Genomic DNA, 9,787 nt, shown 5'->3' on the forward strand with positions numbered 1-9,787 from the left:
TGTTTTAGCACCTGGAATAAAACTTAATTGCCTAATTCCATGCCTGTATTGCCCACATTGTAAAAAATAATTTTAATATCAGCTATTTATTGAATGATTATTAAGTGTCAGGCATTGTGCTGAAATACCTGTATTATTATCTTGTTTGAGTTTCATAACCCTTCTATGAGATTAGTACTTTTATTGTACTCATTTAAAAAACCAAAAAGGAAACAGAGGCACGGAGATGGTAAAACTTTCCTATGACGACAAGCACAAGTGTGTGACACAACCTGGGCTCTAGTCCAGGTCAGCCTGACTCCAAAGACCACACCCATAACCACTAAGCACACTGCAGCTTTTCTGGCTATAGTTAAGCAAGACTCAAGAAGGTCAACTGGAATATTTTGAAAATCCATTTTAAGGAAAAGATAAAAAATATAGTCAACAGTTTTCATTATACAGGGGTATGCAAAAGTAGGTTTACAGTTATTCATATGGGAAAAGACATGAGGTGATGTTATTACAGTAGCTTTAATTACTCAAGAGACTGTCACAATGGCATAGTGCACTGAGGTACAATACTGTAAGTACTTGAATTGCTGGCCTTCAATATTCACACATTCTCGTAGTCTTTAAAAATCAATAAACAAGCCTGGATTTCAGTGACCTGCCTAGGTCAGCCCACTGCCTCCTGAGGTGGTTGAACTCAGACCTGCTTCTGCCCACTTCTGTGTATGTGTGTATAGCAATATATAAAACAGGTTTTTATTGGGCAAAAATTACCTAGATAGTAGTAGAGACAAATGAGCCATCCACAGTAAAACAAGTGAAAACCACTAAAGAATATAAGAGATATAGGGCCCTCTGGTAATTGGAGAAATAAATTTTAAAGCATAAGATATCATTTTTTGCCCAGGTGAACAAAAATAAAAAGATGGATACTTGCTAGTGTTGCTGAGCATGTGAGCAAATGGATAATTCCTTGTAGTCTTGTTGGAAATATAAGTTAATTTGGTGGTTATTTGGGAATATACTTTTAAAGGTAAAATTTGTAAACTTTCTGATGTAGCAATTCTAATTATAGGAACATAGCCTACAGACATATTCACATGTATATGGGCAAATATATATACACAAATGTGTTTTAAACTGCAGCATTATTTGTAATAGCAATGTCATAAATTACCCAAGATCCTTCAATAGTTGGGTTGTTAAACACACACACACACACACACACACACACACATTATCTATATATATAAAAGCCTAAGTGACCATTTGACCATTTGACTGTTCGACCAGCAGCTATGATGCACACTGGCCACCAGGGAGCAGACGCTCCAACTGGTAGGTGAGCTTGCTGCTGGGGTCCAGCCCATTGGGACTGGGCAAGAAGGGCTAGCACACCCTGGATGAATCCATGCACCAGGCCAGTTTGGGCCCGATCCCCGCAGGACAGGCTGAGGGTCCCCACAGGTGCATGATCGGGGTGGGGAGGGACCGCAGGAGGGCTCCAGGGTGTGTCCAGCTCATCTCGCCCAGCCTCGATCGGGCTGATCAGGGTCAATTGGGGCCGTCTCGCCCAGTCCTGATCAGGGCCAATCAGGGCAGGACGGCCGGGGAGGGACCCCACTGGTGCACCAGGCCTCTAGTAAATCTATAATATGGAATATATGCAACTATTAATAAAGTCAAGTTTTATTTCTATAATATCCAGAGAAGATTCTCATAAAATAAGTGCATATTGATATTGTACTTTATCATCCATTCAATTTTGTATGAAGTAAAATCCAAATAAAGTTTCAAGACAGTAGGCCCCACTACAGTAGAGACATTCTGGATTGCTACTGCTCCCCAGATCACTTCCTGAGGGACCCAGCTGGTATCAACCATGAACCATCAAATCTCTAGATGGTGGGGAATCTATAGACCTGGGTTCAGGTATGCCATGATCAGTTGTATCCTTGTTTTGCTTCCCCATGTATAAAATGTTGGTAATACCACTCACCCTACCTGTTTGTTGTGAGCTTCAAAAAAATGTAATATACATGTCACCACGTTTTAAGTTGAAATGTAGTACTGAACATGACTCTTAGTCCTACAGCATAGATATTCATCTGTTCTCTTCTCTCATCTTCATCTTTTCTCCTCCCCCACTTCCACTATGTGTTATGTACCTGACCCCTTGTAAACAAGATAGTGTGCTCTCTCAAGCTGAAATCTACTGCAGTTCAGTTCTAGGGAAGATGTCAGGGGAGAGCCAGAGAAGAGTGTCTGAACAAAAGACAAAACTGGTCAAAAGGTTTTGTTTTGGGGTAACCAACGTAGACAGGTATGTGATCCTTTTTTCCCAAAAAGTAGGTTGTGATGGAGATGGGACAGGTGATACTTTAAGAAGGTGGGAGAATGGAAAGGCTGTATTTCCAGCTAACCCCAAATGATATCCCCATGGTGACTTGTTGAACTGGAAGAGCAGAAGTAATGACTGAAGCTGGTAGAGTCAAAAAACTAAGTGATTAATTCTTCTAGGCTATTCCATCTTTCTTTATCAGATACAGTGGCACAAAATGTTAGTGTGTGTGCAGTGGGCATCTTTTTGTGGACTGTAGCAAAGCTACTGGTTGAGTAATATGAGCTTTTGTAAAGCCAGTGCCTATTCAGTATGGTTTTGAAGGCACCCTAGACTTACAATGATGTCTCCTTCCTACTGTCAGATACTTAGAATTTCTTTAGCAAGACAACTTTCTGTTTCACAATCAGAGATAAACTTAACATGCAGATGCACATATTTATGGTAGGTTGTAAGTAGCAGGTACTAGGGGACCTGTTTTGATAAGTGTTAGAGCCCTAGATACCTAAGGAGGGTGGGGAGTAAGGGAGGCTGAGACTCCCCCTGCCAGCGTCACCTATTTTCATCCTTACCTCTTCTGAAACCTGTGGCCATCCAGATTTTTAGCTTCCATTTAAGTCTCTGAAATTGCTAGGAGACTTAAGAAAATGGCAGAAATAAATCAAATATACACTTAGTTCACCCAATAGGGGCTGATTAAGTAAACAGCAATATTTCCATGCTGGTGCAATGGAATGCCATGCAATTATCAACACACACACACACAAAAATCTGATATAGTCATTCTCCATATATTATATAGAAAACCCTTCAAGATACATTGAGTAGCTAGGAGAAAGAGTGTTGACTAAGTGACCAAGCCTTGTGAAAAATTTGAATTCACATAATCAAATTTATAACAAGGAAGTTATAAAAACAGAACAGCAACTACACTGATATATCATATTTCTGCTGTCAAATTGGCAAAGATTAAAAAGTTTCAAAAACACAATTAGTAAGAGCATGGGATGCAATACATTGCTGTAATTTGGTATAAATGACCTCCACGGACAACAGTTTGTCAACGTCTCCCACAATTACAAATGCACACACCATTTGACCCAGCAACTCTACTTCCAGGAATATATCCTACATGTAGGCTGGCATGTATGCAAAGCAACAGAGGTAAAGGTTATTCATCCAAGCATTGCTTGTACTGGTAACCTACTGGAAACCTCAATAGGAAACTGGTTAACCAAGTTATGGTCCATCCATTCAATAGAATACTGTATCCCTGAAAAATAAGCAAAGAAGCTTTTCTGTACTGACATTATGGAACAATCTTCAATATGTTTTTAAGTGAAAAATGCAAGTTTCAAATTATATTGTGACCTATTGTTGATGTGATGTGTTTCCTATAAGCAGAGAACAATTTTGGAAGCATTTCACAAACAACTTGTAATATTGGAGTATCCAGGAAAGAGAGCTGGATAGCTGGGTCATGTGTGAAAGGAAAAATGCACACTTTTGTCCTTTTAAATTTTGAAACATATCCATGTATAACTTTTTAAAAATATGATCTTTGAAACAGTTAAAACATTTTTTAAAATTCTGCAAAATTTCCAGTAACCTTAAACTCTAAGAAAGCCTGAGACTGTTCAGAGGGCAGCCTATTCAAGTTCCAAACCTTCACTGGAGGAGAAATTCCACATTTGATGGAAGATTGGGCATTTCCCCTCCACTGGAGGATAGAGTTTTCAATACAGAGTTGTCAACATACAAAGGTGGGCAAAAGTGGTCTTACAGCTGTTCATATGGAAAAAGACATGTAGGTTACGTTTTACTATAGCTTTATTAACTCAAAAGGATGTCACAATGACCCAGTGCACTGAGGTACAATCCCGTAAGTGCTTGAATTGCTGGCCTTCATTATTCACACGTTCTCATAGTCATTGAAAATCAATAAACGAACCTGGATTTCAGTGACCTGCCTGGGTCAGCTCACTGCCTCCTGAGGTGGTTGAACTCAGACCTACTTCTGCCCGTGTGTGTGTGTGTGTGTGTAATAGTAATTTATAAACCAGGTTTTTATTGGGCAAAAGTTAGAGACAAATGAACCATGCACAATAATACAAGTGAAAACCACTGAAGACTATGGGAGATGTGCAGTAATTAATGAATTTTAAAACATAAGATACCATTTTATTTTGCCCAGATGGACAAAACGAAAAAGATGGATACCTGCTAGTGTTGCTAAGCATGTGGGCAAATGGATATTTCCTCGTAGTCTTGTTGGAAATATAAGTTAATTTGATAGTAAGCAAAACATTTTCTCGGGAATATTTTCTAGGAAATGGTTCTGTATGTTTCGGGCAGCTATGAATTCTTCTCTGTAATGTACCCCATTACAGTGCTTTAGCTCATAAAGATGAAAGCACCTCCTTTGCCCAGCTCCTCTGGAGGAGACAGAAAAGAATCATGACATTCAGTGTTTCTTCCTTTATTTCCCTATATTTCCACTGGGGACTTAGAATTACTTTGCTCCATTCAAAGAGAACCAGATCCCTTTGGACATGGTTAAAACTCAAACCTGAAAACACACAGCCTATCAGTGGTTCTCAACCTTCCTAATGCCGCGACCCTTTAATACAGTTCCTCATGTTGTGGTGACCCCCAACCATAAAATTATTTCGTTGCTACTTCATAACTGTAATTTTGCTACTGTTATGAACCGCAATGTAAATATCTGATATGCAGGATGTATTTTCATTGTTCGCGACCCACAGGTTGAGAACCGCTGTAAATGAAACAAGTCTGAGATGGGAGAGTATTGGATCCTAAGTGTGGGTGATTATTCTGAAAAGAAGAAAGCTGCCTTCAACTGGGAGCTACTAGTTCCGCCAGGAGAGATTTCAAAGGTTTGAGAAACCTTTTGTTACTCACAAATTGTGTGTCACAAGAATTATTTAGAGTTAAAAATGCATTTCAAACTTGATTTTTAAAGGACAACTGTTATTTTCAGAACAAAAAGGCTGTGAGAGCAAAACCATTTATTTCCACAAGATGGTGCTATAACTTCTGCCAAGCAGGAAACTTACTTTTCCCTCAGGAGCCAGAAATCCAACATATACTTCTGATAGTGGATCAAATCTGTGTGTACTTTGGTGAACCCATCAAAGAAGCATGTTGGGCAAAAGTGTTCTGGTGGAGGTTGATTTGGGCCAATAGGGGGAAGGTTGTTCTAGGTAATAATGCCTTCCACCACCTCCACACATACCCGAGTTGATGTCTCAAGGCTCCATGGTCACCATTCAGCCCACTCCTTTTCCAAAATGCTGCTCTTACCACTGTCAGACATATGTGTGTCAGGCATGGAACCTGGATGCTAAGGCGTGGCATAGAGCACCAACTATAATGGAAATGTATCTCCCACACCCACCCACACTTTCCACTGGGGGCAGCTCAGGATTCAACCCTTCAATAAAGCCTTTCTTTCCACTCTGGCCCACATCAATCATACTTTCCTTTGGATTTCCCTGGCACTTTTATTTTTACCTCTCTTTAGGCTTATCAGGGATTGCTTTAGAACAGTATTTTACCATTTCCATCTACATTTTCCAAGTTGTTTTGGGACAGAGTCAGAATTGCCTTTGTATAACCTACAACAAGGATCATCCTACCTTGAATTTATGCATATTAATGATATCATGAATGCAGGCAATCTAAAGTAAATGCTCAACAACCTTAGTTGGTAGCCTGAGTAAGTAGGAGGATTCTAACCATATTTGGCCACTACCTAGGAGTGAGGAGTATGATCTTTTAAGTCACATCCTCTCTGGAGTTGTTTGATCATCTCTAAAAGGGTAGGATTGAACTGTCCTCCTAACTCTCCTTTTCTTTTTAATGTTTGCTTCTATGACTTTAATGTCTTCAGTATCCCTGTCTTGAGGGAGCCGTGGAGGCAAGAATATGTGTATCATAGTGGAAACAGAAAGATGTTTCTACTGATATGAATGACATCTCCATCCCTATTCATCTTTATTCTTATCTCCATTTTTGTGTCTTTCATTCTTTGGCAATCAAAACTGTGACACAGCAATCAAAGCTGGCCACTTCCTCTATCTTTTGTCACTAGGACCTCTCTGCTCCCACAGGGAGATGAGTACAAGCAGAAGCCCAGGGGCACAGTGACAGTAAGGTCCACTGGGCCCACTATTAGGAGTAGGACAGGAAACCTGCTGTGCAGCTATAGGAGTTGTGGCTGAAGTTGGAAGAATGGATAATATGGATGAAAGTGAGAAAGGCGTACTTGTTCCTAAGGACAATCACTGGGGACTGTGATTGCTGGAACAAGACATTTCCAGAAACAGACATCAAGTACTAAAATTAGGGATAAAGCCAGTAACTTTCCATTGAAGGGAAAAACAGTGTTTGGATAATTACAAAAGAACCAAGGTCATTTCTGCGTTCAAAATAATCAAACCTGGGGAGAGTGTAGTCAAGGCAGCCTCATGAAGAAGCTTGTAGGCCACACATGCTACTGAGATTGGACTTTATACTTCCAGAGATACGGCTCCTCTAAAGGATTTCCCCCCATTTTATCGAGGTCTAATTGACAAAAATTGTATATATGTAAGGTATACAACTTGATATTTTGATATTCATATATGTTGTGAAATGATCCCAATTGAGCTAATTAACATACCCATCATCTTACATAGTTATTATTTTTTTCTTTTTTTCTCTGCCATGTCTTCACCCATCTCCTGTTAAGCCCACACTATTTGCTCTTCCCTGAACAGAATGTGTCCCATTTGCAAGGTTGGTATCATCCTCTCCCCAAGCAACAGAGTACATTTTTTAAGACAAGTCAACTCAAACCTCATCATATCCTTTAAGCCTTCTCTTACTCCGTAAGCAGTGCTCCCTCCTTTATGTTACCATTGCACTATGTGTGGATCTCAACATGACCCTTACCACACCCTGCTATCACTAGGTGCTTCTTGTGTCTTTCTTCTTTTCCTTGGGGGCAGAGACTTGGTCTTTGTATATCTGGTTTCTAAAAATGCATACTGAGTAAATAAATAAGGCAGTGAATGAGGCAAATAGTATTTATATCTTGAATAGCACTAAATTTAGGCTATTGCAAGGGATGAGAAAAGAAAAAAAAATGTTCATCAGAATGAAACTGGGTAGCTAAGAACCATAGCAGGGTAGACTTAAAGGAGAGAGATGGAGAGGGCATGGTCAGCCAGTTAAGAACTGAATTCAGAATCAGTTCAAAAGGTTCATGGGATCAGGCGAAAGGCAGAGTCAGAAAGGTCAGAGCAGTTTTCAAAGAAGTAGCACTGGGTCTGCTGAGAGTCAGAGTTAACTAAGTGGGAGACCACACCGCCAATAACAAGGGTGGTGTCCCCAGTAGGACATCTGGTCAGGCAGTCACAGCCCCAGGGATCACTCAGATGAATTCCTGCTTGTAAAAGGTCACTGTAAATCCTTTATCAAAATAGGAGGATAGGGAGCCCTAGCAGGTTTTGCTCAGTGGATAGAGCATTGGCTTGTGGACTAAAGGGTCCCAGGTTAGATTCTGGTCTAGGGCACATGCCCAGGTTGCAGGCTAGATCCCCAGTAGGGGGCATGTAGGAGGCAGCCAATCAATGATTCTCTCTCATTATTAATGTTTCTATCTCTCTTTCCCTCTCCTTTCCTCTCTGAAATCAATAAAAATATATTTTAAAAAAATAGTAAGATCGGGAGACAGCCCTGATTAAGAAGCCCAGGCACTAAGAGCAAGTATCAAGAAAGGGAAAAGAAGGAAAAAGAGGGAATCATAGTTTGCAAAGGGAAGAGCTCAATTGGTTCCCAATATGCACACACCCTGCAGTCAGGGTGCTCCCCAGGAAGAGCTAACTCCCTAACTGATGAGTTTTAACTTTCCCACATCTCACTGCTACTTGAAAAGTCAGATCTAGCCTGTATACTTAGCTCTCTGGATAAGAGCGCAGTGGTCATTGAATCAGGTTGGTAACTTAAAAATAACCCAAAAGTGCTGATAGGTCAGTGCTGTCAGAACAAGAAGAGGTCAAGTCTATGAGACCTGAGAGAGGAAACAAAGGACAGAGCTGTAATCCAGGAGAGCACAGAAGCCAGAGTGGAGCAGGAAGAATAGCCAGGCTGGTGGGAGGCAGTCCAGTGCCTCTGACCACATGGCCACTCCCAGGAGGCAGCATGGAAGAGCAGCAATCAGCACCTTCCACCCAAGGATCAGGAGCTCACTAACTTTGCTCACCCATACCCTGGTCTAAGTGCGCTCTCCCAGCCTAGAAATAAAGACAGCTTTAGCTTAAAGTTTTAAAAAAATTTTTATTTAACTATAGTTTGTATACAGTATTATATTAGTTCCAGGTATACAATATAGTGATTCAACGTTTTTCTACCTTACAATGTGATCACCCCTCTAATTCTAATAATCATCAGTCATTGTGCAAACTTATCACAATATTATTGACTATATTCACCTTTACCTTTTTCACTCACTCCCTAACCCCCACCAGCCCCTCCGCTCTGGCAACCATTCCTTTGGTCTCTGTTGCTATGAGTCTGGGTTTTTATGTTTTGTTTTGTTCATTTGCTTTGTTTTTTTTTTAGATTCCACATATAAGTGAAACCATATAGTATTTGTCTTTCTCTGTTTGACATATTTCACTTAGCATAATACTGGCCAGGTCCATCTATGCCATCTCAAGTGGCAAGATTTCATTCATTTTAAGGCTGTAGTAATATTCCAGTGTGTGTGTGTGTGTGTGTGTGTGTGTGTGTGTGTGTGTAATCTTTATCAATTCATCTACTAATGGACACCTATGTTGCTCCCATATCTTGGCTATTGTAAATAATGCTTCAGTGAATTTTTTGATCTACCGCACTTGCCACTTTTATCCTCTTGCTGAGCTTATGACATGTGCGAGGCCTGTCCTTACATACCTGAACCGTCCCGGTTTCCTCCCATTGCTTCCCTCACCTATATGGCAGCGTAGGGTGGGCTGAAGGCTGCTGAACTGTTGAAGGCTTACCCCTCAGAGTAGTGTGGCTGAAGCAGCACATTCTTTGAACATAGAGATGTTTCAGGACTTTATTGGAGAAGATGTTGCTCTACCTTAATTACATTCTATCCTAAAGTCCCCTTCAAAAATGTAGTAGTCACAGTCAGCGGTTCAATGCAGCAGCCAGTGGTCTAACCCACTAGCTGTTTGGGCTCATAGATGGTGGTATTCCCAGGAACAAAATAACCAGAGAGTCCATGAAGATTCCACTTGACTTATATCAGGATGGAACCTCTGGGTGGGGTTGGGGGGTAGTCTGACTAAAATACCAAGAGTCTTGGTCCCTTAGGGGCGTGTGCTCGCGCACCACAGAAAATTCTGACATTCTTTGAAGTCTATGGAGATGCATTAAAAATAGACCCACTCAGGCTTGGAC

The sequence above is a fragment of the Myotis nattereri genome (assembly GCF_964212035.1).
Source record: "Myotis nattereri genome assembly, chromosome: 11".
NCBI classification, from domain to species: domain Eukaryota; kingdom Metazoa; phylum Chordata; class Mammalia; order Chiroptera; family Vespertilionidae; genus Myotis; species Myotis nattereri.